The sequence below is a fragment of the Argiope bruennichi genome, chromosome 6 (genome assembly GCF_947563725.1).
Source record: "Argiope bruennichi chromosome 6, qqArgBrue1.1, whole genome shotgun sequence".
Classification (NCBI taxonomy): Eukaryota; Metazoa; Arthropoda; class Arachnida; order Araneae; family Araneidae; genus Argiope; species Argiope bruennichi.
This window is the reverse complement of record NC_079156.1, coordinates 14,334,267-14,358,487: the sequence shown is the minus strand read 5'-3', so window position 1 is coordinate 14,358,487 and position 24,221 is coordinate 14,334,267. Positions and strand designations below refer to the sequence as shown.

At 39.9% G+C, this 24,221-nt stretch overlaps 23 non-coding genes across 23 annotated transcripts; all 23 read right to left on the bottom strand.

Moving 5' to 3' along the window:
* Window positions 1–708: 708 nt before the first annotated feature.
* On the bottom strand, window positions 709–780 carry Trnad-guc (transfer RNA aspartic acid (anticodon GUC)). The gene has a single exon. It is a non-coding gene; the product is annotated as a tRNA-Asp (tRNA).
* Window positions 781–1,493: 713 nt separating this feature from the next.
* Window positions 1,494–1,565, bottom strand: Trnad-guc (transfer RNA aspartic acid (anticodon GUC)). The gene has a single exon. It is a non-coding gene; the product is annotated as a tRNA-Asp (tRNA).
* A 711-nt stretch (window positions 1,566–2,276) lies between these two features.
* Window positions 2,277–2,348, bottom strand: Trnad-guc (transfer RNA aspartic acid (anticodon GUC)). Its single transcript has one exon. It is a non-coding gene; the product is annotated as a tRNA-Asp (tRNA).
* A 1,104-nt stretch (window positions 2,349–3,452) lies between these two features.
* On the bottom strand, window positions 3,453–3,524 carry Trnad-guc (transfer RNA aspartic acid (anticodon GUC)). Its single transcript has one exon. It is a non-coding gene; the product is annotated as a tRNA-Asp (tRNA).
* Window positions 3,525–4,236: 712 nt separating this feature from the next.
* Window positions 4,237–4,308, bottom strand: Trnad-guc (transfer RNA aspartic acid (anticodon GUC)). Its single transcript has one exon. It is a non-coding gene; the product is annotated as a tRNA-Asp (tRNA).
* Window positions 4,309–5,412: 1,104 nt separating this feature from the next.
* Trnad-guc (transfer RNA aspartic acid (anticodon GUC)) lies at window positions 5,413–5,484 on the bottom strand. The gene has a single exon. It is a non-coding gene; the product is annotated as a tRNA-Asp (tRNA).
* A 711-nt stretch (window positions 5,485–6,195) lies between these two features.
* Window positions 6,196–6,267, bottom strand: Trnad-guc (transfer RNA aspartic acid (anticodon GUC)). Its single transcript has one exon. It is a non-coding gene; the product is annotated as a tRNA-Asp (tRNA).
* A 1,495-nt stretch (window positions 6,268–7,762) lies between these two features.
* Trnad-guc (transfer RNA aspartic acid (anticodon GUC)) lies at window positions 7,763–7,834 on the bottom strand. Its single transcript has one exon. It is a non-coding gene; the product is annotated as a tRNA-Asp (tRNA).
* Window positions 7,835–8,938: 1,104 nt separating this feature from the next.
* On the bottom strand, window positions 8,939–9,010 carry Trnad-guc (transfer RNA aspartic acid (anticodon GUC)). Its single transcript has one exon. It is a non-coding gene; the product is annotated as a tRNA-Asp (tRNA).
* A 320-nt stretch (window positions 9,011–9,330) lies between these two features.
* Window positions 9,331–9,402, bottom strand: Trnad-guc (transfer RNA aspartic acid (anticodon GUC)). The gene has a single exon. It is a non-coding gene; the product is annotated as a tRNA-Asp (tRNA).
* Window positions 9,403–10,113: 711 nt separating this feature from the next.
* Window positions 10,114–10,185, bottom strand: Trnad-guc (transfer RNA aspartic acid (anticodon GUC)). The gene has a single exon. It is a non-coding gene; the product is annotated as a tRNA-Asp (tRNA).
* A 1,103-nt stretch (window positions 10,186–11,288) lies between these two features.
* Window positions 11,289–11,360, bottom strand: Trnad-guc (transfer RNA aspartic acid (anticodon GUC)). Its single transcript has one exon. It is a non-coding gene; the product is annotated as a tRNA-Asp (tRNA).
* Window positions 11,361–12,464: 1,104 nt separating this feature from the next.
* Trnad-guc (transfer RNA aspartic acid (anticodon GUC)) lies at window positions 12,465–12,536 on the bottom strand. The gene has a single exon. It is a non-coding gene; the product is annotated as a tRNA-Asp (tRNA).
* A 320-nt stretch (window positions 12,537–12,856) lies between these two features.
* Window positions 12,857–12,928, bottom strand: Trnad-guc (transfer RNA aspartic acid (anticodon GUC)). The gene has a single exon. It is a non-coding gene; the product is annotated as a tRNA-Asp (tRNA).
* Window positions 12,929–13,247: 319 nt separating this feature from the next.
* Trnad-guc (transfer RNA aspartic acid (anticodon GUC)) lies at window positions 13,248–13,319 on the bottom strand. The gene has a single exon. It is a non-coding gene; the product is annotated as a tRNA-Asp (tRNA).
* Window positions 13,320–15,205: 1,886 nt separating this feature from the next.
* On the bottom strand, window positions 15,206–15,277 carry Trnad-guc (transfer RNA aspartic acid (anticodon GUC)). The gene has a single exon. It is a non-coding gene; the product is annotated as a tRNA-Asp (tRNA).
* Window positions 15,278–15,989: 712 nt separating this feature from the next.
* On the bottom strand, window positions 15,990–16,061 carry Trnad-guc (transfer RNA aspartic acid (anticodon GUC)). Its single transcript has one exon. It is a non-coding gene; the product is annotated as a tRNA-Asp (tRNA).
* A 319-nt stretch (window positions 16,062–16,380) lies between these two features.
* Trnad-guc (transfer RNA aspartic acid (anticodon GUC)) lies at window positions 16,381–16,452 on the bottom strand. The gene has a single exon. It is a non-coding gene; the product is annotated as a tRNA-Asp (tRNA).
* Window positions 16,453–17,164: 712 nt separating this feature from the next.
* On the bottom strand, window positions 17,165–17,236 carry Trnad-guc (transfer RNA aspartic acid (anticodon GUC)). The gene has a single exon. It is a non-coding gene; the product is annotated as a tRNA-Asp (tRNA).
* A 1,103-nt stretch (window positions 17,237–18,339) lies between these two features.
* On the bottom strand, window positions 18,340–18,411 carry Trnad-guc (transfer RNA aspartic acid (anticodon GUC)). Its single transcript has one exon. It is a non-coding gene; the product is annotated as a tRNA-Asp (tRNA).
* Window positions 18,412–21,080: 2,669 nt separating this feature from the next.
* On the bottom strand, window positions 21,081–21,152 carry Trnad-guc (transfer RNA aspartic acid (anticodon GUC)). The gene has a single exon. It is a non-coding gene; the product is annotated as a tRNA-Asp (tRNA).
* A 320-nt stretch (window positions 21,153–21,472) lies between these two features.
* Trnad-guc (transfer RNA aspartic acid (anticodon GUC)) lies at window positions 21,473–21,544 on the bottom strand. Its single transcript has one exon. It is a non-coding gene; the product is annotated as a tRNA-Asp (tRNA).
* A 2,278-nt stretch (window positions 21,545–23,822) lies between these two features.
* Window positions 23,823–23,894, bottom strand: Trnan-guu (transfer RNA asparagine (anticodon GUU)). Its single transcript has one exon. It is a non-coding gene; the product is annotated as a tRNA-Asn (tRNA).
* Between the last annotated feature and the right edge of the window lie 327 nt (window positions 23,895–24,221).

Sequence of the window (24,221 nt, the reverse complement as noted above, 5' to 3'; positions counted from 1 at the left end):
ATTAGATCCGCGAAAACACGGGAACATCAGTGCTACACTCATCATATTTTTCAAAACTATTTTCTAATAACGTGTTATCTCAATTTCAAGCACGCGACTTCTATCACCTGTAATGAAAAGTAGAAATTTATTCGATAATGAGAATGTAAAATTAGGTTTGTATTATTCGTGTCCCTGAAGTGTAGTTTCTCTTTCCATAAAAATTAGTCTTTTATGCCTAGAAAAAAGTGAGCTAAGGGACTGATCTTAGGTGCAACTTCATTTCTCGGACTATCGTACTATACCTGAGTCAACAAAAAAATGTTCAAAATCGTCACTCCCCGGCGGGGAATCGAACCCCGGTCTCCCGCGTGACAGGCGGGGATACTCACCACTATAATACCGAGGACACATTAGATCCGCGAAAACACGGGAACATCAGTGCTACACTCATCATATTTTTCAAAACTTTTTTCTAATAACGTGTTATCTCAATTTCAAGCACGCGACTTCTATCACCTGTAATGAAAAGTAGAAATTTATTCGATAATGAGAATGTAAAATTAGGTTTGTATTATTCGTGTCCCTGAAGTGTAGTTTCTCTTTCCATAAAAATTAGTCTTTTATGCGGAGAAAAAAGTGAGCTAAGGGACTGATCTTAGGTGCAACTTCATTTCTCGGCCTATCGTACTATATCTGAGTCAACAAAAAAAATTTTCAAAATCGTAACTCCCCGGCGGGGAATCGAACCCCGGTCTCCCGCGTGACAGGCGGGGATACTGACCACTATACTACCGAGGACACATTAGATCCGCGAAAACACGGGAACATCAGTGCTACACTCATCATATTTTTCAAAACTATTTTCTAATAACGTGTTATCTCAATTTCAAGCACGCGACTTCTATCACCTGTAATGAAAAGTAGAAATTTTTTCGATAATGAGAATGTAAAAGTAGGTTTGTATTATTCGTGTCCCTGAAGTGTAGCGCCTCTTTCCATAAAAATTAGTCTTTTATGCGGAGAAAAAAGTGAGCTAAGGGACTGATCTTAGGTGCAACATCATTTCTCTGACTATCGTATTACACCTGAGTCAACAAAACAAATTCTCAAAATCTTCACTCCCCGGCGTGGAATCGAATCCCGGTCTCCCGCGTGACAGGCGGGAAAACTCACCACTATACTACCGAGGACACATTAGATCCGCGAAAACACGGGAACATCAGTGCTACACTCATCATATTTTTCAAAACTATTTTCTAATAACGTGTTATCTCAATTTGAAGCACGCGACTTCTATCACCTGTAATGAAAAGTAGAAATTTATTCGATAATGAGAATGTAAAAGTAGGTTTGTATTATTCGTGTCCCTCAAGTGTAGCTCCTCTTTCCATAAAAATTAGTCTTTTATGCGGAGAAAAAAAGTGAGCTAAGGGACTGATCTTAGGTGCAACTTCATTTCTCGGCCTATCGTACTATACCTGAGTCAACAAAACAAATTGTCAAAATGTTCACTCCCCGGCGGGGAATCGAACCCCGGTCTCCCGCGTGACAGGCGGGGATACTCACCACTATACTACCGAGGATACATTAGATCCGCGAAAACACGGGAACATCAGTGCTACACTCATCATATTTTTCAAAACTATTTTCTAATAACGTGTTATCTCAATTTCAAGCACGCGACTTCTATCACCTGTAATGAAAAGTAGAAATTTATTCGATAATGAGAATGTAAAATTAGGTTTGTATTATTCGTGTCCCTGAAGTGTAGTTTCTCTTTCCATAAAAATTAGTCTTTTATGCGGAGAAAAAAGTGAGCTAAGGGACTGATCTTAGGTGCAACTTCATTTCTCGGACTATCGTACTATACCTGAGTCAACAAAAAAATGTTCAAAATCGTCACTCCCCGGCGGGGAATCGAACCCCGGTCTCCCGCGTGACAGGCGGGGATACTCACCACTATAATACCGAGGACACATTAGATCCGCGAAAACACGGGAACATCAGTGCTACACTCATCATATTTTTCAAAACTTTTTTCTAATAACGTGTTATCTCAATTTCAAGCACGCGACTTCTATCACCTGTAATGAAAAGTAGAAATTTATTCGATAATGAGAATGTAAAATTAGGTTTGTATTATTCGTGTCCCTGAAGTGTAGTTTCTCTATCCATAAAAATTAGTCTTTTATGCGGAGAAAAAAGTGAGCTAAGGGACTGATCTTAGGTGCAACTTCATTTCTCGGACTATCGTACTATACCTGAGTCAACAAAAAAAATGTTCAAAAGCGTCACTCCCCGGCGGGGAATCGAACCCCGGTCTCCCGCGTGACAGGCGGGGATACTCACCACTATACTACCGAGGACACATTAGATCCGCGAAAACACGGGAACATCAGTGCTACACTCATCATATTTTTCAAAACTATTTTCTAATAACGTGTTTTCTCAATTTGAAGCACGCGACTTCTATCACCTGTAATGAAAAGTAGAAATTTATTCGATAATGAGAATGTAAAAGTATCTTTGTATTATTCGTGTCCCTGAAGTGTAGTTTCTCTTTCCATAAAAATTAGTCTTTTATGCGGAGAAAAAAGTGAGCTAAGGGACGGATCTTAGGTGCAACTTCATTTCTCGGACTATCGTACTATACCTGAGTCAACAAAACAAATTGTCAAAATTTTCACTCCCCGGCGGGGAATCGAAACCCGGTCTCCCGCGTGACAGGCGGGGATACACACCACTATACTACCGAGGACACATTAGATCCGCGAAAACACGGGAACATCAGTGCTACACTCATCATATTTTTCAAAACTATTTTCTAATAACGTGTTATCTCAATTTGAAGCACGCGACTTCTATCACCTGTAATGAAAAGTAGAAATTTATTCGATAATGAGAATGTAAAATTAGGTTTGTATTATTCGTGTCCCTGAAGTGTAGCTCCTCTTTCCATAAAAATTAGTCTTTTATGCGGAGAAAAAAGTGAGCTAAGGGACTAATCTTAGGTGCAACATCATTTCTCGGACTATCGTATTACACCTGAGTCAACAAAACAAATACTCAAAATCTTCACTCCCCGTCGTGGAATCGAACCCCGGTCTCCCGCGTGACAGGCGGGGATACTCACCACTATACTACCGAGGACACATTAGATCAGCGAAAACACGGGAACATCAGTGCTACACTCATCATATTTTTCAAAACTATTTTCTAATAACGTGTTATCTCAATTTCAAGCACGCGACTTCTATCACCTGTAATGAAAAGTAGATATTTTTTCGATAATGAGAATGTAAAATTAGGTTTGTATTATTCGTGTCCCTTAAGTGTAGCTCCTCTTTCCATAAAAATTCGTCTTTTATGCGGAGAAAAAAGTGAGCTAAGGGACTGATCTTAGGTGCAACTTCATTTCTCGGACTATCGTACTATACCTGAGTCAACAAAACAAATTGTCAAAATCTTCACTCCCCGGCGGGGAATCGAACCCCGGTCTCCCGCGTGACAGGCGGGGATACTCACCACTATACTACCGAGGACACATTAGATCCGCGAAAACACGGGAACATCAGTGCTACACTCATCATATTTTTCAAAACTATTTTCTAATAACGTGTTTTCTCAATTTGAAGCACGCGACTTCTATCACCTGTAATGAAAAGTAGAAATTTATTCGATAATGAGAATGTAAAAGTAGGTTTGTATTATTCGTGTCCCTGAAGAGTAGCTCCTATTTCCATAAAAATTAGTCTTTTATGCGGAGAAAAAAGTGAGCTAAGGGACTGATCTTAGGTGCAACATCATTTCTCGGACTATCGTATTACACCTGAGTCAACAAAACAAATTGTCAAAATCTTCACTCCCCGGCGGGGAATCGAACCCCGGTCTACCGCGTGACAGGCGGTGATACTCACCACTATACTACCGAGGACACATTAGATCCGCGAAAACACGGGAACATCAGTGCTACACTCATCATATTTTTCAAAACTATTTTCTAATAACGTGTTATCTCAATTTCAAGCACGTGACTTCTATCACCTGTAATGAAAAGTAGAAATTTATTCGATAATGAGAATGTAAAATTAGGTTTGTATTATTCGTTCCCCTGAAGTGTAGTTTCTCTTTCCATAAAAATTAGTCTTTTATGCGGAGAAAAAAGTGAGCTAAGGGACTGATCTTAGGTGCAACTTCATTTCTCGGACTATCGTACTATACCTGAGTCAACAAAACAAATTGTCAAAATGTTCACTCCCCGGCGGGGAATCGAACCCCGGTCTCCCGCGTGACAGGCGGGGATACTCACCACTATACTACCGAGGACACATTAGATCCGCGAAAACACGGGAACATCAGTGCTACACTCATCATATTTTTCAAAACTATTTTCTAATAACGTGTTATCTCAATTTCAAGCACGCGACTTCTATCACCTGTAATGAAAAGTAGAAATTTATTCGATAATGAGAATGTAAAATTAGGTTTGTATTATTCGTGTCCCTGAAGTGTAGTTTCTCTTTCCATAAAAATTAGTCTTTTATGCGGAGAAAAAAGTGAGCTAAGGGACTGATCTTAGGTGCAACTTCATTTCTCGGACTATCGTACTATACCTGAGTCAACAAAAAAAATGTTCAAAATCGTCACACCCCGGCGGGGAATCGAACCCCGGTCTCCCGCGTGACAGGCGGGGATACTCACCACTATACTACCGAGGACACATTAGATCCGCGAAAACACGGGAACATCAGTGCTACACTCATCCTATTTTTCAAAACTAATTTCTAATAACGTGTTATCTCAATTTCAAGCACGCGACTTCTATCACCTCTAATGAAAAGTAGAAATTTATTCGATAATGAGAATGTAAAATTAGGTTTGTATTATTCGTGTCCCTGAAGTGTAGTTTCTCTTTCCATAAAAATTAGTCTTTTATGCGGAGAAAAAAGTGAGCTAAAGGTCTGATCTTAGGCGCAACTTCATTTCTCGGACTATCGTATTACACCTGAGTCAACAAAACAAATTGTCAAAATCTTCACTCCCCGGCGGGGAATCGAACCCCGGTCTACCGCGTGACAGGCGGGGATACTCACCACTATACTACCGAGGACACATTAGATCCGCGAAAACACGGGAACATCAGTGCTACACTCATCATATTTTTCAAAACTATTTTCTAATAACGTGTTATCTCAATTTCAAGCACGTGACTTCTATCACCTGTAATGAAAAGTAGAAATTTATTCGATAATGAGAATGTAAAATTAGGTTTGTATTATTCGTTCCCCTGAAGTGTAGTTTCTCTTTCCATAAAAATTAGTCTTTTATGCGGAGAAAAAAGTGAGCTAAGGGACTGATCTTAGGTGCAACTTCATTTCTCGGACTATCGTACTATACCTGAGTCAACAAAACAAATTGTCAAAATGTTCACTCCCCGGCGGGGAATCGAACCCCGGTCTCCCGCGTGACAGGCGGGGATACTCACCACTATACTACCGAGGACACATTAGATCCGCGAAAACACGGGAACATCAGTGCTACACTCATCATATTTTTCAAAACTATTTTCTAATAACGTGTTATCTCAATTTCAAGCACGCGACTTCTATCACCTGTAATGAAAAGTAGAAATTTATTCGATAATGAGAATGTAAAATTAGGTTTGTATTATTCGTGTCCCTGAAGTGTAGTTTCTCTTTCCATAAAAATTAGTCTTTTATGCGGAGAAAAAAGTGAGCTAAGGGACTGATCTTAGGTGCAACTTCATTTCTCGGACTATCGTACTATACCTGAGTCAACAAAAAAAATGTTCAAAATCGTCACACCCCGGCGGGGAATCGAACCCCGGTCTCCCGCGTGACAGGCGGGGATACTCACCACTATACTACCGAGGACACATTAGATCCGCGAAAACACGGGAACATCAGTGCTACACTCATCCTATTTTTCAAAACTAATTTCTAATAACGTGTTATCTCAATTTCAAGCACGCGACTTCTATCACCTCTAATGAAAAGTAGAAATTTATTCGATAATGAGAATGTAAAATTAGGTTTGTATTATTCGTGTCCCTGAAGTGTAGTTTCTCTTTCCATAAAAATTAGTCTTTTATGCGGAGAAAAAAGTGAGCTAAAGGTCTGATCTTAGGCGCAACTTCATTTCTCGGACTATCGCACTATACCTGAGTCAACAAAAAAATTTTCAAAATCGTCACTCCCCGGCGGGGAATCGAACCCCGGTCTCCCGCGTGACAGGCGGGGATACTCACCACTATACTACCGAGGACACATTAGATCAGCGAAAACACGGGAACATCAGTGCTAGACTCATCATATTTTTCAAAACTATTTTCTAATAACGTGTTTTCTCAATTTGAAGCACGCGACTTCTATCACCTGTAATGAAAAGTAGAAATTTATTCGATAATGAGAATGTAAAAGTATCTTTGTATTATTCGTGTCCCTGAAGTGTAGCTCCTATTTCCATAAAAATTAGTCTTTTATGCGGAGAAAAAAGTGAGCTAAGGGACTGATCTTAGGTGCAACATCATTTCTCGGACTATCGTATTACACCTGAGTCAACAAAACAAATTCTCAAAATCTTCACTCCCCGGCGGGGAAGCGAACCCCGGTCTACCGCGTGACAGGCGGGGATACTCACCACTATACTACCGAGGACACATTAGATCCGCGAAAACACGGGAACATCAGTGCTACACTCATCATATTTTTCAAAACTATTTTCTAATAACGTGTTATCTCAATTTCAAGCACGTGACTTCTATCACCTGTAATGAAAAGTAGAAATTTATTCGATAATGAGAATGTAAAATTAGGTTTGTATTATTCGTTCCCCTGAAGTGTAGTTTCTCTTTCCATAAAAATTAGTCTTTTATGCGGAGAAAAAAGTGAGCTAAGGGACTGATCTTAGGTGCAACTTCATTTCTCGGACTATCGTACTATACCTGAGTCAACAAAACAAATTGTCAAAATGTTCACTCCCCGGCGGGGAATCGAACCCCGGTCTCCCGCGTGACAGGCGGGGATACTCACCACTATACTAGAGAGGACACATTAGATCCGCGAAAACACGGGAACATCAGTGCTACACTCATCATATTTTTCAAAACTATTTTCTAATAACGTGTTATCTCAATTTCAAGCACGCGACTTCTATCACCTGTAATGAAAAGTAGAAATTTATTCGATAATGAGAATGTAAAATTAGGTTTGTATTATTCGTGTCCCTGAAGTGTAGTTTCTCTTTCCATAAAAATTAGTCTTTTATGCGGAGAAAAAAGTGAGCTAAGGGACTGATCTTAGGTGCAACTTCATTTCTCGGACTATCGTACTATACCTGAGTCAACAAAAAAAATGTTCAAAATCGTCACACCCCGGCGGGGAATTGAACCCCGGTCTCCCGCGTGACAGGCGGGGATACTCACCACTATACTACCGAGGACACATTAAATCCGCGAAAACACGGGAACATTAGTGCTACACTCATCCTATTTTTCAAAACTATTTTCTAATAACGTGTTATCTCAATTTCAAGCACGCGACTTCTATCACCTGTAATGAAAAGTAGAAATTTATTCGATAATGAGAGTGTAAAATTAGGTTTGTATTATTCGTGTCCCTGAAGTGTAGTTTCTCTTTCCATAAAAATTAGTCTTTTATGCGGAGAAAAAAGTGAGCTAAGGGTCTGATCTTAGGCGCAACTTCATTTCTCGGACTATCGCACTATACCTGAGTCAACAAAAAAATTTTCAAAATCGTCACTCCCCGGCGGGGAATCGAACCCCGGTCTCCCGCGTGACAGGCGGGGATACTCACCACTATACTACCGAGGACACATTAGATCCGCGAAAACACGGGAACATCAGTGCTAGACTCATCATATTTTTCAAAACTATTTTCTAATAACGTGTTTTCTCAATTTGAAGCACGCGACTTCTATCACCTGTAATGAAAAGTAGAAATTTATTCGATAATGAGAATGTAAAAGTATCTTTGTATTATTCGTGTCCCTGAAGTGTAGTTTCTCTTTCCATAAAAATTAGTCTTTTATGCGGAGAAAAAAGTGAGCTAAGGGACGGATCTTAGGTGCAACTTCATTTCTCGGACTATCGTACTATACCTGAGTCAACAAAACAAATTGTCAAAATTTTCACTCCCCGGCGGGGAATCGAAACCCGGTCTCCCGCGTGACAGGCGGGGATACACACCACTATACTACCGAGGACACATTAGATCCGCGAAAACACGGGAACATCAGTGCTACACTCATCATATTTTTCAAAACTATTTTCTAATAACGTGTTATCTCAATTTGAAGCACGCGACTTCTATCACCTGTAATGAAAAGTAGAAATTTATTCGATAATGAGAATGTAAAATTAGGTTTGTATTATTCGTGTCCCTGAAGTGTAGCTCCTCTTTCCATAAAAATTAGTCTTTTATGCGGAGAAAAAAGTGAGCTAAGGGACTAATCTTAGGTGCAACATCATTTCTCGGACTATCGTATTACACCTGAGTCAACAAAACAAATACTCAAAATCTTCACTCCCCGTCGTGGAATCGAACCCCGGTCTCCCGCGTGACAGGCGGGGATACTCACCACTATACTACCGAGGACACATTAGATCCGCGAAAACACGGGAACATCAGTGCTACACTCATCATATTTTTCAAAACTATTTTCTAATAACGTGTTATCTCAATTTCAAGCACGCGACTTCTATCACCTGTAATGAAAAGTAGATATTTTTTCGATAATGAGAATGTAAAATTAGGTTTGTATTATTCGTGTCCCTTAAGTGTAGCTCCTCTTTCCATAAAAATTCGTCTTTTATGCGGAGAAAAAAGTGAGCTAAGGGACTGATCTTAGGTGCAACTTCATTTCTCGGACTATCGTACTATACCTGAGTCAACAAAACAAATTGTCAAAATCTTCACTCCCCGGCGGGGAATCGAACCCCGGTCTCCCGCGTGACAGGCGGGGATACTCACCACTATACTACCGAGGACACATTAGATCCGCGAAAACACGGGAACATCAGTGCTACACTCATCATATTTTTCAAAACTATTTTCTAATAACGTGTTATCTCAATTTCAAGCACGTGACTTCTATCACCTGTAATGAAAAGTAGAAATTTATTCGATAATGAGAATGTAAAATTAGGTTTGTATTATTCGTCCCCCTGAAGTGTAGTTTCTCTTTCCATAAAAATTAGTCTTTTATGCGGAGAAAAAAGTGAGCTAAGGGACTGATCTTAGGTGCAACTTCATTTCTCGGACTATCGTACTATACCTGAGTCAACAAAACAAATTGTCAAAATGTTCACTCCCCGGCGGGGAATCGAACCCCGGTCTCCCGCGTGACAGGCGGGGATACTCACCACTATACTACCGAGGACACATTAGATCCGCGAAAACACGGGAACATCAGTGCTACACTCATCATATTTTTCAAAACTATTTTCTAATAACGTGTTATCTCAATTTCAAGCACGCGACTTCTATCACCTGTAATGAAAAGTAGAAATTTATTCGATAATGAGAATGTAAAATTAGGTTTGTATTATTCGTGTCCCTGAAGTGTAGTTTCTCTTTCCATAAAAATTAGTCTTTTATGCGGAGAAAAAAGTGAGCTAAGGGACTGATCTTAGGTGCAACTTCATTTCTCGGACTATCGTACTATACCTGAGTCAACAAAAAAAATGTTCAAAATCGTCACACCCCGGCGGGGAATCGAACCCCGGTCTCCCGCGTGACAGGCGGGGATACTCACCACTATACTACCGAGGACACATTAGATCCGCGAAAACACGGGAACATCAGTGCTACACTCATCATATTTTTCAAAACTATTTTCTAATAACGTGTTATCTCAATTTCAAGCACGCGACTTCTATCACCTCTAATGAAAAGTAGAAATTTATTCGATAATGAGAATGTAAAATTAGGTTTGTATTATTCGTGTCCCTGAAGTGTAGTTTCTCTTTCCATAAAAATTAGTCTTTTATGCGGAGAAAAAAGTGAGCTAAAGGTCTGATCTTAGGCGCAACTTCATTTCTCGGACTATCGCACTATACCTGAGTCAACAAAAAAATTTTCAAAATCGTCACTCCCCGGCGGGGAATCGAACCCCGGTCTCCCGCGTGACAGGCGGGGATACTCACCACTATACTACCGAGGACACATTAGATCCGCGAAAACACGGGAACATCAGTGCTAGACTCATCATATTTTTCAAAACTATTTTCTAATAACGTGTTTTCTCAATTTGAAGCACGCGACTTCTATCACCTGTAATGAAAAGTAGAAATTTATTCGATAATGAGAATGTAAAAGTATCTTTGTATTATTCGTGTCCCTGAAGTGTAGCTCCTATTTCCATAAAAATTAGTCTTTTATGCGGAGAAAAAAGTGAGCTAAGGGACTGATCTTAGGTGCAACTTCATTTCTCGGACTATCGTACTATACCTGAGTCAACAAAACAAATTGTCAAAATGTTCACTCCCCGGCGGGGAATCGAACCCCGGTCTCCCGCGTGACAGGCGGGGATACTCACCACTATACTAGAGAGGACACATTAGATCCGCGAAAACACGGGAACATCAGTGCTACACTCATCATATTTTTCAAAACTATTTTCTAATAACGTGTTATCTCAATTTCAAGCACGCGACTTCTATCACCTGTAATGAAAAGTAGAAATTTATTCGATAATGAGAATGTAAAATTAGGTTTGTATTATTCGTGTCCCTGAAGTGTAGTTTCTCTTTCCATAAAAATTAGTCTTTTATGCGGAGAAAAAAGTGAGCTAAGGGACTGATCTTAGGTGCAACTTCATTTCTCGGACTATCGTACTATACCTGAGTCAACAAAAAAAATGTTCAAAATCGTCACACCCCGGCGGGGAATTGAACCCCGGTCTCCCGCGTGACAGGCGGGGATACTCACCACTATACTACCGAGGACACATTAGATCCGCGAAAACACGGGAACATTAGTGCTACACTCATCCTATTTTTCAAAACTATTTTCTAATAACGTGTTATCTCAATTTCAAGCACGCGACTTCTATCACCTGTAATGAAAAGTAGAAATTTATTCGATAATGAGAATGTAAAATTAGGTTTGTATTATTCGTGTCCCTGAAGTGTAGTTTCTCTTTCCATAAAAATTAGTCTTTTATGCGGAGAAAAAAGTGAGCTAAGGGTCTGATCTTAGGCGCAACTTCATTTCTCGGACTATCGCACTATACCTGAGTCAACAAAAAAATTTTCAAAATCGTCACTCCCCGGCGGGGAATCGAACCCCGGTCTCCCGCGTGACAGGCGGGGATACTCACCACTATACTACCGAGGACACATTAGATCCGCGAAAACACGGGAACATCAGTGCTAGACTCATCATATTTTTCAAAACTATTTTCTAATAACGTGTTTTCTCAATTTGAAGCACGCGACTTCTATCACCTGTAATGAAAAGTAGAAATTTATTCGATAATGAGAATGTAAAAGTATCTTTGTATTATTCGTGTCCCTGAAGTGTAGTTTCTCTTTCCATAAAAATTAGTCTTTTATGCGGAGAAAAAAGTGAGCTAAGGGACGGATCTTAGGTGCAACTTCATTTCTCGGACTATCGTACTATACCTGAGTCAACAAAACAAATTGTCAAAATTTTCACTCCCCGGCGGGGAATCGAAACCCGGTCTCCCGCGTGACAGGCGGGGATACACACCACTATACTACCGAGGACACATTAGATCCGCGAAAACACGGGAACATCAGTGCTACACTCATCATATTTTTCAAAACTATTTTCTAATAACGTGTTATCTCAATTTGAAGCACGCGACTTCTATCACCTGTAATGAAAAGTAGAAATTTATTCGATAATGAGAATGTAAAATTAGGTTTGTATTATTCGTGTCCCTGAAGTGTAGCTCCTCTTTCCATAAAAATTAGTCTTTTATGCGGAGAAAAAAGTGAGCTAAGGGACTAATCTTAGGTGCAACATCATTTCTCGGACTATCGTATTACACCTGAGTCAACAAAACAAATACTCAAAATCTTCACTCCCCGTCGTGGAATCGAACCCCGGTCTCCCGCGTGACAGGCGGGGATACTCACCACTATACTACCGAGGACACATTAGATCCGCGAAAACACGGGAACATCAGTGCTACACTCATCATATTTTTCAAAACTATTTTCTAATAACGTGTTATCTCAATTTCAAGCACGCGACTTCTATCACCTGTAATGAAAAGTAGATATTTTTTCGATAATGAGAATGTAAAATTAGGTTTGTATTATTCGTGTCCCTTAAGTGTAGCTCCTCTTTCCATAAAAATTCGTCTTTTATGCGGAGAAAAAAGTGAGCTAAGGGACTGATCTTAGGTGCAACTTCATTTCTCGGACTATCGTACTATACCTGAGTCAACAAAACAAATTGTCAAAATCTTCACTCCCCGGCGGGGAATCGAACCCCGGTCTCCCGCGTGACAGGCGGGGATACTCACCACTATACTACCGAGGACACATTAGATCCGCGAAAACACGGGAACATCAGTGCTACACTCATCATATTTTTCAAAACTATTTTCTAATAACGTGTTATCTCAATTTCAAGCACGTGACTTCTATCACCTGTAATGAAAAGTAGAAATTTATTCGATAATGAGAATGTAAAATTAGGTTTGTATTATTCGTCCCCCTGAAGTGTAGTTTCTCTTTCCATAAAAATTAGTCTTTTATGCGGAGAAAAAAGTGAGCTAAGGGACTGATCTTAGGTGCAACTTCATTTCTCGGACTATCGTACTATACCTGAGTCAACAAAACAAATTGTCAAAATGTTCACTCCCCGGCGGGGAATCGAACCCCGGTCTCCCGCGTGACAGGCGGGGATACTCACCACTATACTACCGAGGACACATTAGATCCGCGAAAACACGGGAACATCAGTGCTACACTCATCATATTTTTCAAAACTATTTTCTAATAACGTGTTATCTCAATTTCAAGCACGCGACTTCTATCACCTGTAATGAAAAGTAGAAATTTATTCGATAATGAGAATGTAAAATTAGGTTTGTATTATTCGTGTCCCTGAAGTGTAGTTTCTCTTTCCATAAAAATTAGTCTTTTATGCGGAGAAAAAAGTGAGCTAAGGGACTGATCTTAGGTGCAACTTCATTTCTCGGACTATCGTACTATACCTGAGTCAACAAAAAAATTTTCAAAATCGTCACTCCCCGGCGGGGAATCGAACCCCGGTCTCCCGCGTGACAGGCGGGGATACTCACCACTATACTACCGAGGACACAATAGATCCGCGAAAACACGGGAACATCAGTGCTACACTCATCATATTTTTCAAAACTATTTTCTAATAACGTGTTATCTCAATATCAAGCACGCGACATCTATCACCTGTAATGAAAAGTAGAAATTTATTCGATAATGAGAATGTAAAATTAGGTTTGTATTATTCGTGTCCCTGAAGTGTAGTTTCTCTTTCCAAAAAATTAGTCTTTTATGAGGAGAAAAAAGTGAGCTAAGGGACTGATCTTAGGTGCAACTTCATTTCTCGGACTATCGCACTATACCTGAGTCAACAAAAAAATGTTCAAAATCGTCACTCCCCGGCGTCGAATCGAACCCCGGTCTCCCGCGTGACAGGCGGGGATACTCACCACTATACTACCGAGGACACATTAGATCCGCGAAAACACGGAAACATCAGTGCTACACTCATCATATTTTTCAAAACTATTTTCTAATAACGTGTTATCTCAATTTCAAGCACGCGACTTCTATCACCTGTAATGAAAAGTAGAAATTTATTCGATAATGAGAATGTAAAATTAGGTTTGTATTATTCGTGTCCCTGAAGTGTAGTTTCTCTTTCCATAAAAATTAGTCTTTTATGCGGAGAAAAAAGTGAGCTAAGGGACTGATCTTAGGTGCAACTTCATTTCTCGGCCTATCGTACTATACCTGTGTCAACAAAAAAAATTTTCAAAATCGTCACTCCCCGGCGGGGTATCGAACCCCAGTCTCCCGCGTGACAGGCGGGGATACTCACCACTATACTACCGAGGACACATTAGATCCGCGAAAACACGGGAACATCAGTGCTAGACTCATCATATTTTTCAAAACTATTTTCTAATAACGTGTTTTCTCAATTTGAAGCACGCGACTTCTATCACCTGTAATGAAAAGTAGAAATTTATTCGATAATGAGAATGTAAAAGTATCTTTGTATTATTCGTGTCCCTGAAGTGTAGTTTCTCTTTCCATAAAAATTAGTCTTTTATGCGGAGAAAAAAGTGAGCTAAGGGACGGATCTTAGGTGCAACTTCATTTCTCGGACTATCGTACTATACCTGAGTCAACAAAACAAATTGTCAAAATTTTCACTCCCCGGCGGGGAATCGAAACCCGGTCTCCCGCGTGACAGGCGGGGATACACACCACTATACTACGGAGGACACATTAGATCCGCGAAAACACGGGAACATCAGTGCTACACTCATCATATTTTTCAAAACGTTTTTCTAATAACGTGTTATCTCAATTTGAAGCACGCGACTTCTATCACCTGTAATGAAAAGTAGAAATTTATTCGATAATGAGAATGTAAAATTAGGTTTGTATTATTCGTGTCCCTGAAGTGTAGCTCCTCTTTCCATAAAAATTAGTCTTTTATGCGGAGAAAAAAGTGAGCTAAGGGACTAATCTTAGGTGCAACATCATTTCTCGGACTATCGTATTACACCTGAGTCAACAAAACAAATACTCAAAATCTTCACTCCCCGTCGTGGAATCGAACCCCGGTCTCCCGCGTGACAGGCGGGGATACTCACCACTATACTACCGAGGACACATTAGATCCGCGAAAACACGGGAAGATCAGTGCTACACTCATCATATTTTTCAAAACTATTTTCTAATAACGTGTTATCTCAATTTCAAGCACGCGACTTCTATCACCTGTAATGAAAAGTAGATATTTTTTCGATAATGAGAATGTAAAATTAGGTTTGTATTATTCGTGTCCCTTAAGTGTAGCTCCTCTTTCCATAAAAATTCGTCTTTTATGCGGAGAAAAAAGTGAGCTAAGGGACTGATCTTAGGTGCAACTTCATTTCTCGGACTATCGTACTATACCTGAGTCAACAAAACAAATTGTCAAAATCTTCACTCCCCGGCGGGGAATCGAACCCCGGTCTCCCGCGTGACAGGCGGGGATACTCACCACTATACTACCGAGGACACATTAGATCCGCGAAAACACGGGAACATCAGTGCTACACTCATCATATTTTTCAAAACTATTTTCTAATAACGTGTTTTCTCAATTTGAAGCACGCGACTTCTATCACCTGTAATGAAAAGTAGAAATTTATTCGATAATGAGAATGTAAAAGTAGGTTTGTATTATTCGTGTCCCTGAAGTGTAGCTCCTATTTCCATAAAAATTAGTCTTTTATGCGGAGAAAAAAGTGAGCTAAGGGACTGATCTTAGGTGCAACATCATTTCTCGGACTATCGTATTACACCTGAGTCAACAAAACAAATTCTCAAAATCTTCACTCCCCGGCGGGGAATCGAACCCCGGTCTACCGCGTGACAGGCGGGGATACTCACCACTATACTACCGAGGACACATTAGATCCGCGAAAACACGGGAACATCAGTGCTACACTCATCATATTTTTCAAAACTATTTTCTAATAACGTGTTATCTCAATTTCAAGCACGCGACTTCTATCACCTGTAATGAAAAGTAGAAATTTATTCGATAATGAGAATGTAAAATTAGGTTTGTATTATTCGTCCCCCTGAAGTGTAGTTTCTCTTTCCATAAAAATTAGTCTTTTATGCGGAGAAAAAAGTGAGCTAAGGGACTGATCTTAGGTGCAACTTCATTTCTCGGACTATCGTACTATACCTGAGTCAACAAAACAAATTGTCAAAATGTTCACTCCCCGGCGGGGAATCGAACCCCGGTCTCCCGCGTGACAGGCGGGGATACTCACCACTATACTACCGAGGACACATTAGATCCGCGAAAACACGGGAACATCAGTGCTACACTCATCATATTTTTCAAAACTATTTTCTAATAACGTGTTATCTCAATATCAAGCACGCGACATCTATCACCTGTAATGAAAAGTAGAAATTTATTCGATAATGAGAATGTAAAATTAGGTTTGTATTATTCGTGTCCCTGAAGTGTAGTTTCTCTTTCCATAAAAATTAGTCTTTTATGAGGAGAAAAAAGTGAGCTAAGGGACTGATCTTAGGTGCAACTTCATTTCTCGGACTATCGCACTATACCTGAGTCAACAAAAAAATGTTCAAAATCGTCACTCCCCGGCGGGGAATCGAACCCCGGTCTCCCGCGTGACAGGCGGGGATACTCACCACTATACTACCGAGGACACATTAGATCCGCGAAAACACGGAAACATCAGTGCTACACTCATCATATTTTTCAAAACTATTTTCTAATAACGTGTTATCTCAATTTCAAGCACGCGACTTCTATCACCTGTAATGAAAAGTAGAAATTTATTCGATAATGAGAATGTAAAATTAGGTTTGTATTATTCGTTCCCCTGAAGTGTAGTTTCTCTTTCCATAAAAATTAGTCTTTTATGCGGAGAAAAAAGTGAGCTAAGGGACGGATCTTAGGTGCAACTTCATTTCTCGGACTATCGTACTATACCTGAGTCAACAAAACAAATTGTCAAAATTTTCACTCCCCGGCGGGGAATCGAAACCCGGTCTCCCGCGTGACAGGCGGGGATACACACCACTATACTACCGAGGACACATTAGATCCGCGAAAACACGGGAACATCAGTGCTACACTCATCATATTTTTCAAAACTATTTTCTAATAACGTGTTATCTCAATTTGAAGCACGCGACTTCTATCACCTGTAATGAAAAGTAGAAATTTATTCGATAATGAGAATGTAAAATTAGGTTTGTATTATTCGTGTCCCTTAAGTGTAGCTCCTCTTTCCATAAAAATTCGTCTTTTATGCGGAGAAAAAAGTGAGCTAAGGGACTGATCTTAGGTGCAACTTCATTTCTCGGACTATCGTACTATACCTGAGTCAACAAAACAAATTGTCAAAATCTTCACTCCCCGGCGGGGAATCGAACCCCGGTCTCCCGCGTGACAGGCGGGGATACTCACCACTATACTACCGAGGACACATTAGATCCGCGAAAACACGGGAACATCAGTGCTACACTCATCATATTTTTCAAAACTATTTTCTAATAACGTGTTTTCTCAATTTGAAGCACGCGACTTCTATCACCTGTAATGAAAAGTAGAAATTTATTCGATAATGAGAATGTAAAAGTAGGTTTGTATTATTCGTGTCCCTGAAGTGTAGCTCCTATTTCCATAAAAATTAGTCTTTTATGCGGAGAAAAAAGTGAGCTAAGGGACTGATCTTAGGTGCAACATCATTTCTCGGACTATCGTATTACACCTGAGTCAACAAAACAAATTCTCAAAATCTTCACTCCCCGGCGGGGAATCGAACCCCGGTCAACCGCGTGACAGGCGGGGATACTCACCACTATACTACCGAGGACACATTAGATCCGCGAAAACACGGGAACATCAGTGCTACACTCATCATATTTTTCAAAACTATTTTCTAATAACGTGTTATCTCAATTTCAAGCACGCGACTTCTATCACCTGTAATGAAAAGTAGAAATTTATTCGATAATGAGAATGTAAAATTAGGTTTGTATTATTCGTTCCCCTGAAGTGTAGTTTCTCTTTCCATAAAAATTAGTCTTTTATGCGGAGAAAAAAGTGAGCTAAGGGACTGATCTTAGGTGCAACTTCATTTCTCGGACTATCGTACTATACCTGAGTCAACAAAACAAATTGTCAAAATGTTCACTCCCCGGCGGGGAATCGAACCCCGCTCTCCCACGGGACAGGCGGGGATACTCACCACTATACTACCGAGGACACATTAGATCCGCGAAAACACGGGAACATCAGTGCTACACTCATCATATTTTTCAAAACTATTTTCTAATAACGTGTTATCTCAATTTCAAGCACGCGACTTCTATCACCTGTAATGAAAAGTAGAAATTTATTCGATAATGAGAATGTAAAATTAGGTTTGTATTATTCGTGTCCCTGAAGTGTAGTTTCTCTTTCCATAAAAATTAGTCTTTTATGCGGAGAAAAAAGTGAGCTAAGGGACTGATCTTAGGTGCAACTTCATTTCTCGGACTATCGTACTATACCTGAGTCAACAAAAAATATTTCAAAATCGTCACTCCCCGGCGGGGAATCGAACCCCGGTCTCCCGCGTGACAGGCGGGGATACTCACCACTATACTACCGAGGACACATTAGATCCGCGAAAACACGGGAACATCAGTGCTACACTCATCCTATTTTTCAAAACTATTTTCTAATAACGTGTTATCTCAATTTCAAGCACGCGACTTCTATCACCTGTAATGAAAAGTAGAAATTTATTCGATAATGAGAATGTAAAATTAGGTTTGTATTATTCGTGTCCCTGAAGTGTAGTTTCTCTTTCCATAAAAATTAGTCTTTTATGTGGAGAAAAAAGTGAGCTAAGGGACTGATCTTAGGTGCAACTTCATTTCTCGGACTATCGTACTATACCTGAGTCAACAAAAAAAATGTTCAAAATCGTCACTCCCCGGCGGGGAATCGAACCCCGGTCTCCCGCGAGACAGGCGGGGATACTCACCACTATACTACCGAGGACACATTAGATCCGCGAAAACACGGGAACATCAGTGCTACACTCATCATATTTTTCAAAATTATTTTCTAATAACGTGTTATCACAATTTCAAGCACGCGACTTCTATCACCTGTAATGAAAAGTAGAAATTTATTCGATAATGAGAATGTAAAATTAGGTTTGTATTATTCGTGTCCCTGAAGTGTAGTTTCTCTTTCCATAAAAATTAGTCTTTTATGCGGAGAAAAAAGTGACCTAAGGGTCTGATCTTAGGCGCAACTTCATTTCTCGGACTATCGTACTATACCTGAGTCAACAAAAAAATTTTCAAAATCGTCACTCCCCGGCGGGGAATCGAAAACCGGTCTCCCGCGTGACAGGCGGGGATACTCACCACTATACTACCGAGGACACATTAGATCCGCGAAAACACGGGAACATCAGTGCTACACTCATCATATTTTTCAAAACTATTTTCTAATAACGTGTTATCTCAATATCAAGAACGCGACTTCTATCACCTGTAATGAAAAGTAAAAATTTATTCGATAATGAGAATGTAAAATTAGGTTTGTATTATTCGTGTCCCTGAAGTGTAGTTTCTCTTTCCATAAAAATTAGTCTTTTATGCGGAGAAAAAAGTGAGCTAAGGGACTGATCTTAGGTGCAACTTCATTTCTCGGACTATCGTACTATACCTGAGTCAACAAAAAATTTTTCAAAATCGTCACTCCCCGGCGGGGAATCGAACCCCGGTCTCCCGCGTGACAGGCGGAGATACTCACCACTATACTACCGAGGACACATTAGATCCGCGAAAACACGGGAACATCAGTGCTACACTCATCATATTTTTCAAAACTATTTTCTAATAACGTGTTATCTCAATTTGAAGCACGCGACTTCTATCACCTGTAATGAAAAGTAGAAATTTATTCGATAATGAGAATGTAAAATTAGGTTTGTATTATTCGTGTCCCTGAAGTGTAGTTTCTCTTTCCATAAAAATTAGTCTTTTATGCGGAGAAAAAAGTGAGCTAAGGGACGGATCTTAGGTGCAACTTCATTTCTCGGACTATCGTACTATACCTGAGTCAACAAAACAAATTGTCAAAATGTTCACTCCCCGGCGGGGAATCGAAACCCGGTCTCCCGCGTGACAGGCGGGGATACACACCACTATACTACCGAGGACACATTAGATCCGCGAACACACGGGAACATCAGTGCTACACTCATCATATTTTTCAAAACTATTTTCTAATAACGTGTTATCTCAATTTCAAGCACGCGACTTCTATCACCTGTAATGAAAAGTAGAAATTTATTCGATAATGAGAATGTAAAATTAGGTTTGTATTATTCGTGTCCCTGAAGTGTAGTTTCTCTTTCCATAAAAATTAGTCTTTTATGCGGAGAAAAAAGTGAGCTAAGGGACGGATCTTAGGTGCAACTTCATTTCTCGGACTATCGTACTATACCTGAGTCAACAAAACAAATTGTCAAAATGTTCACTCCCCGGCGGGGAATCGAAACCCGGTCTCCCGCGTGACAGGCGGGGATACACACCAATATACTACCGAGGACACATTAGACCCGCGAACACACGGGAACATCAGTGCTACACTCATCATATTTTTCAAAACTATTTTCTAATAACGTGTTATCTCAATTTCAAGCACGCGACTTCTATCACCTGTAATGAAAAGTAGAAATTTATTCGATAATGAGAATGTAAAATTAGGTTTGTATTATTCGTGTCCCTGAAGTGTAGTTTCTCTTTCCATAAAAATTAGTCTTTTATGCGGAGAAAAAAGTGAGCTAAGGGACTGATCTTAGGTGCAACTTCATTTCTCGGACTATCGTACTATACCTGAGTCAACAAAACAAATTGTCAAAATGTTCACTCCCCGGCGGGGAATCGAACCCCGCTCTCCCACGGGACAGGCGGGGATACTCACCACTATACTACCGAGGACACATTAGATCCGCGAAAACACGGGAACATCAGTGCTACACTCATCATATTTTTCAAAACTATTTTCTAATAACGTGTTATCTCAATTTCAAGCACGCGACTTCTATCACCTGTAATGAAAAGTAGAAATTTATTCGATAATGAGAATGTAAAATTAGGTTTGTATTATTCGTGTCCCTGAAGTGTAGTTTCTCTTTCCATAAAAATTAGTCTTTTATGCGGAGAAAAAAGTGAGCTAAGGGACTGATCTTAGGTGCAACTTCATTTCTCGGACTATCGTACTATACCTGAGTCAACAAAAAAAATTTCAAAATCGTCACTCCCCGGCGGGGAATCGAACCCCGGTCTCCCGCGTGACAGGCGGGGATACTCACCACTATACTACCGAGGACACATTAGATCCGCGAAAACACGGGAACATCAGTGCTACACTCATCCTATTTTTCAAAACTATTTTCTAATAACGTGTTATCTCAATTTCAAGCACGCGACTTCTATCACCTGTAATGAAAAGTAGAAATTTATTCGATAATGAGAATGTAAAATTAGGTTTGTATTATTCGTGTCCCTGAAGTGTAGTTTCTCTTTCCATAAAAATTAGTCTTTTATGTGGAGAAAAAAGTGAGCTAAGGGACTGATCTTAGGTGCAACTTCATTTCTCGGACTATCGTACTATACCTGAGTCAACAAAAAAAATGTTCAAAATCGTCACTCCCCGGCGGGGAATCGAACCCCGGTCTCCCGCGTGACAGGCGGGGATACTCACCACTATACTACCGAGGACACATTAGATCCGCGAAAACACGGGAACATCAGTGCTACACTCATCATATTTTTCAAAATTATTTTCTAATAACGTGTTATCTCAATTTCAAGCACGCGACTTCTATCACCTGTAATGAAAAGTAGAAATTTATTCGATAATGAGAATGTAAAATTAGGTTTGTATTATTCGTGTCCCTGAAGTGTAGTTTCTCTTTCCATAAAAATTAGTCTTTTATGCGGAGAAAAAAGTGAGCTAAGGGTCTGATCTTAGGCGCAACTTCATTTCTCGGACTATCGTACTATACCTGAGTCAACAAAAAAATTTTCAAAATCGTCACTCCCCGGCGGGGAATCGAAAACCGGTCTCCCGCGTGACAGGCGGGGATACTCACCACTATACTACCGAGGACACATTAGATCCGCGAAAACACGGGAACATCAGTGCTACACTCATCATATTTTTCAAAACTATTTTCTAATAACGTGTTATCTCAATATCAAGAACGCGACTTCTATCACCTGTAATGAAAAGTAAAAATTTATTCGATAATGAGAATGTAAAATTAGGTTTGTATTATTCGTGTCCCTGAAGTGTAGTTTCTCTTTCCATAAAAATTAGTCTTTTATGCGGAGAAAAAAGTGAGCTAAGGGACTGATCTTAGGTGCAACTTCATTTCTCGGACTATCGTACTATACCTGAGTCAACAAAAAATTTTTCAAAATCGTCACTCCCCGGCGGGGAATCGAACCCCGGTCTCCCGCGTGACAGGCGGAGATACTCACCACTATACTACCGAGGACACATTAGATCCGCGAAAACACGGGAACATCAGTGCTACACTCATCATATTTTTCAAAACTATTTTCTAATAACGTGTTATCTCAATTTGAAGCACGCGACTTCTATCACCTGTAATGAAAAGTAGAAATTTATTCGATAATGAGAATGTAAAATTAGGTTTGTATTATTCGTGTCCCTGAAGTGTAGTTTCTCTTTCCATAAAAATTAGTCTTTTATGCGGAGAAAAAAGTGTGCTAAGGGACTGATCTTAAGTGCAACTTCATTTCTCGGACTATCGTACTATACCTGAGTCAACAAAAAAAATTTCAAAATCGTCACTCCCCGGCGGGAAATCGAACCCCGGTCTCCCGCGTGACAGGTGGAGAAACTCACCACTATACTACCGAGGACACATTAGATCCGCGAAAACACGGGAACATCAGTGCTACACTCATCATATTTTTGAAAACTATTTTCTAATAACGTGTTTTCTCAATTTGAAGCACGCGGCTTCTATCACCTGTAATGAAAAGTAGAAATTTATTCGATAATGAGAATGTAAAAGTAGGTTTGTATTATTCGTGTCCCTGAAGTGTAGCTCCTCTTTCCATAAAAATTAGTCTTTTATGCGGAGAAAAAAAGTGAGCTAAGGGACTGATCTTAGGTGCAACTTCATTTCTCGGCCTATCGTACTATACCTGAGTCAACAAAACAAATTGTCAAAATTTTCACTCCCCGGCGGGGAATCGAAACCCGGTCTCCCGCGTCACAGGCGGGGATACACACCACTATACTACCGAGGACACATTAGATCCGCGAAAACACGGGAACATCAGTGCTACACTCATCATATTTTTCAAAACTATTTTCTAATAACGTGTTATCTCAATTTGAAGCACGCGACTTCTATCACCTGTAATGAAAAGTAGAAATTTATTCGATAATGAGAATGTAAAAGTAGGTTTGTATTATTCGTGTCCCTGAAGTGTAGCTCCTCTTTCCATAAAAATTAGTCTTTTATGCGGAGAAAAAAGTGAGCTAAGGGACTGATCTTAGGTGCAACATCATTTCTCGGACTATCGTATTACACCTGAGTCAACAAAACAAATTCTCAAAATCTTCACTCCCCGGCCGGGAATCGAACCCCTATCTACCGCGTGACAGGCGGGGATACTCACCACTATACTACCGAGGACACATTAGATCCGCGAAAACACGGGAACATCAGTGCTACACTCATCATATTTTTCAAAACTATTTTCTAATAACGTGTTATCTCAATTTCAAGCACGCGACTTCTATCACCTGTAATGAAAAGTAGAAATTTATTCGATAATGAGAATGTAAAATTAGGTTTGTATTATTCGTGTCCCTGAAGTGTAGTTTCTCTTTCCATAAAAATTAGTCTTTTATGCGGAGAAAAAAGTGAGCTAAGGGACTGATCTTAGGTGCAACTTCATTTCTCAGACTATCGTACTATACCTGAGTCAACAAAACAAATTGTCAAAATGTTCACTCCCCGGCGGGGAATCGAACCTCGGCCTCCCGCGTAACAGGCGGGGATACTCACCACTATACTACCGAGGATACATTAGATCCGCGAAAACACGGGAACATCAGTGCTACACTCATCATATTTTTCAAACCTATTTTCTAATAACGTGTTATCTCAATTTCAAGCACGCGACTTCTATCACCTGTAATGAAAATTAGAAATTTATTCGATAATAAGAATGTAAAAGTAGGTTTGTATTATTCGTGTCCCTGAAGTGTAGTTTCTCTTTCCATAAAAATTAGTCTTTTATGCGGAGAAAAAAGTGAGCTAAGGGACTGATCTTAGGTGCAACTTCATTTCTCGGACTATCGTACTATACCTGAGTCAACAAAAAAATTTTCAAAATCGTCACTTCCCGT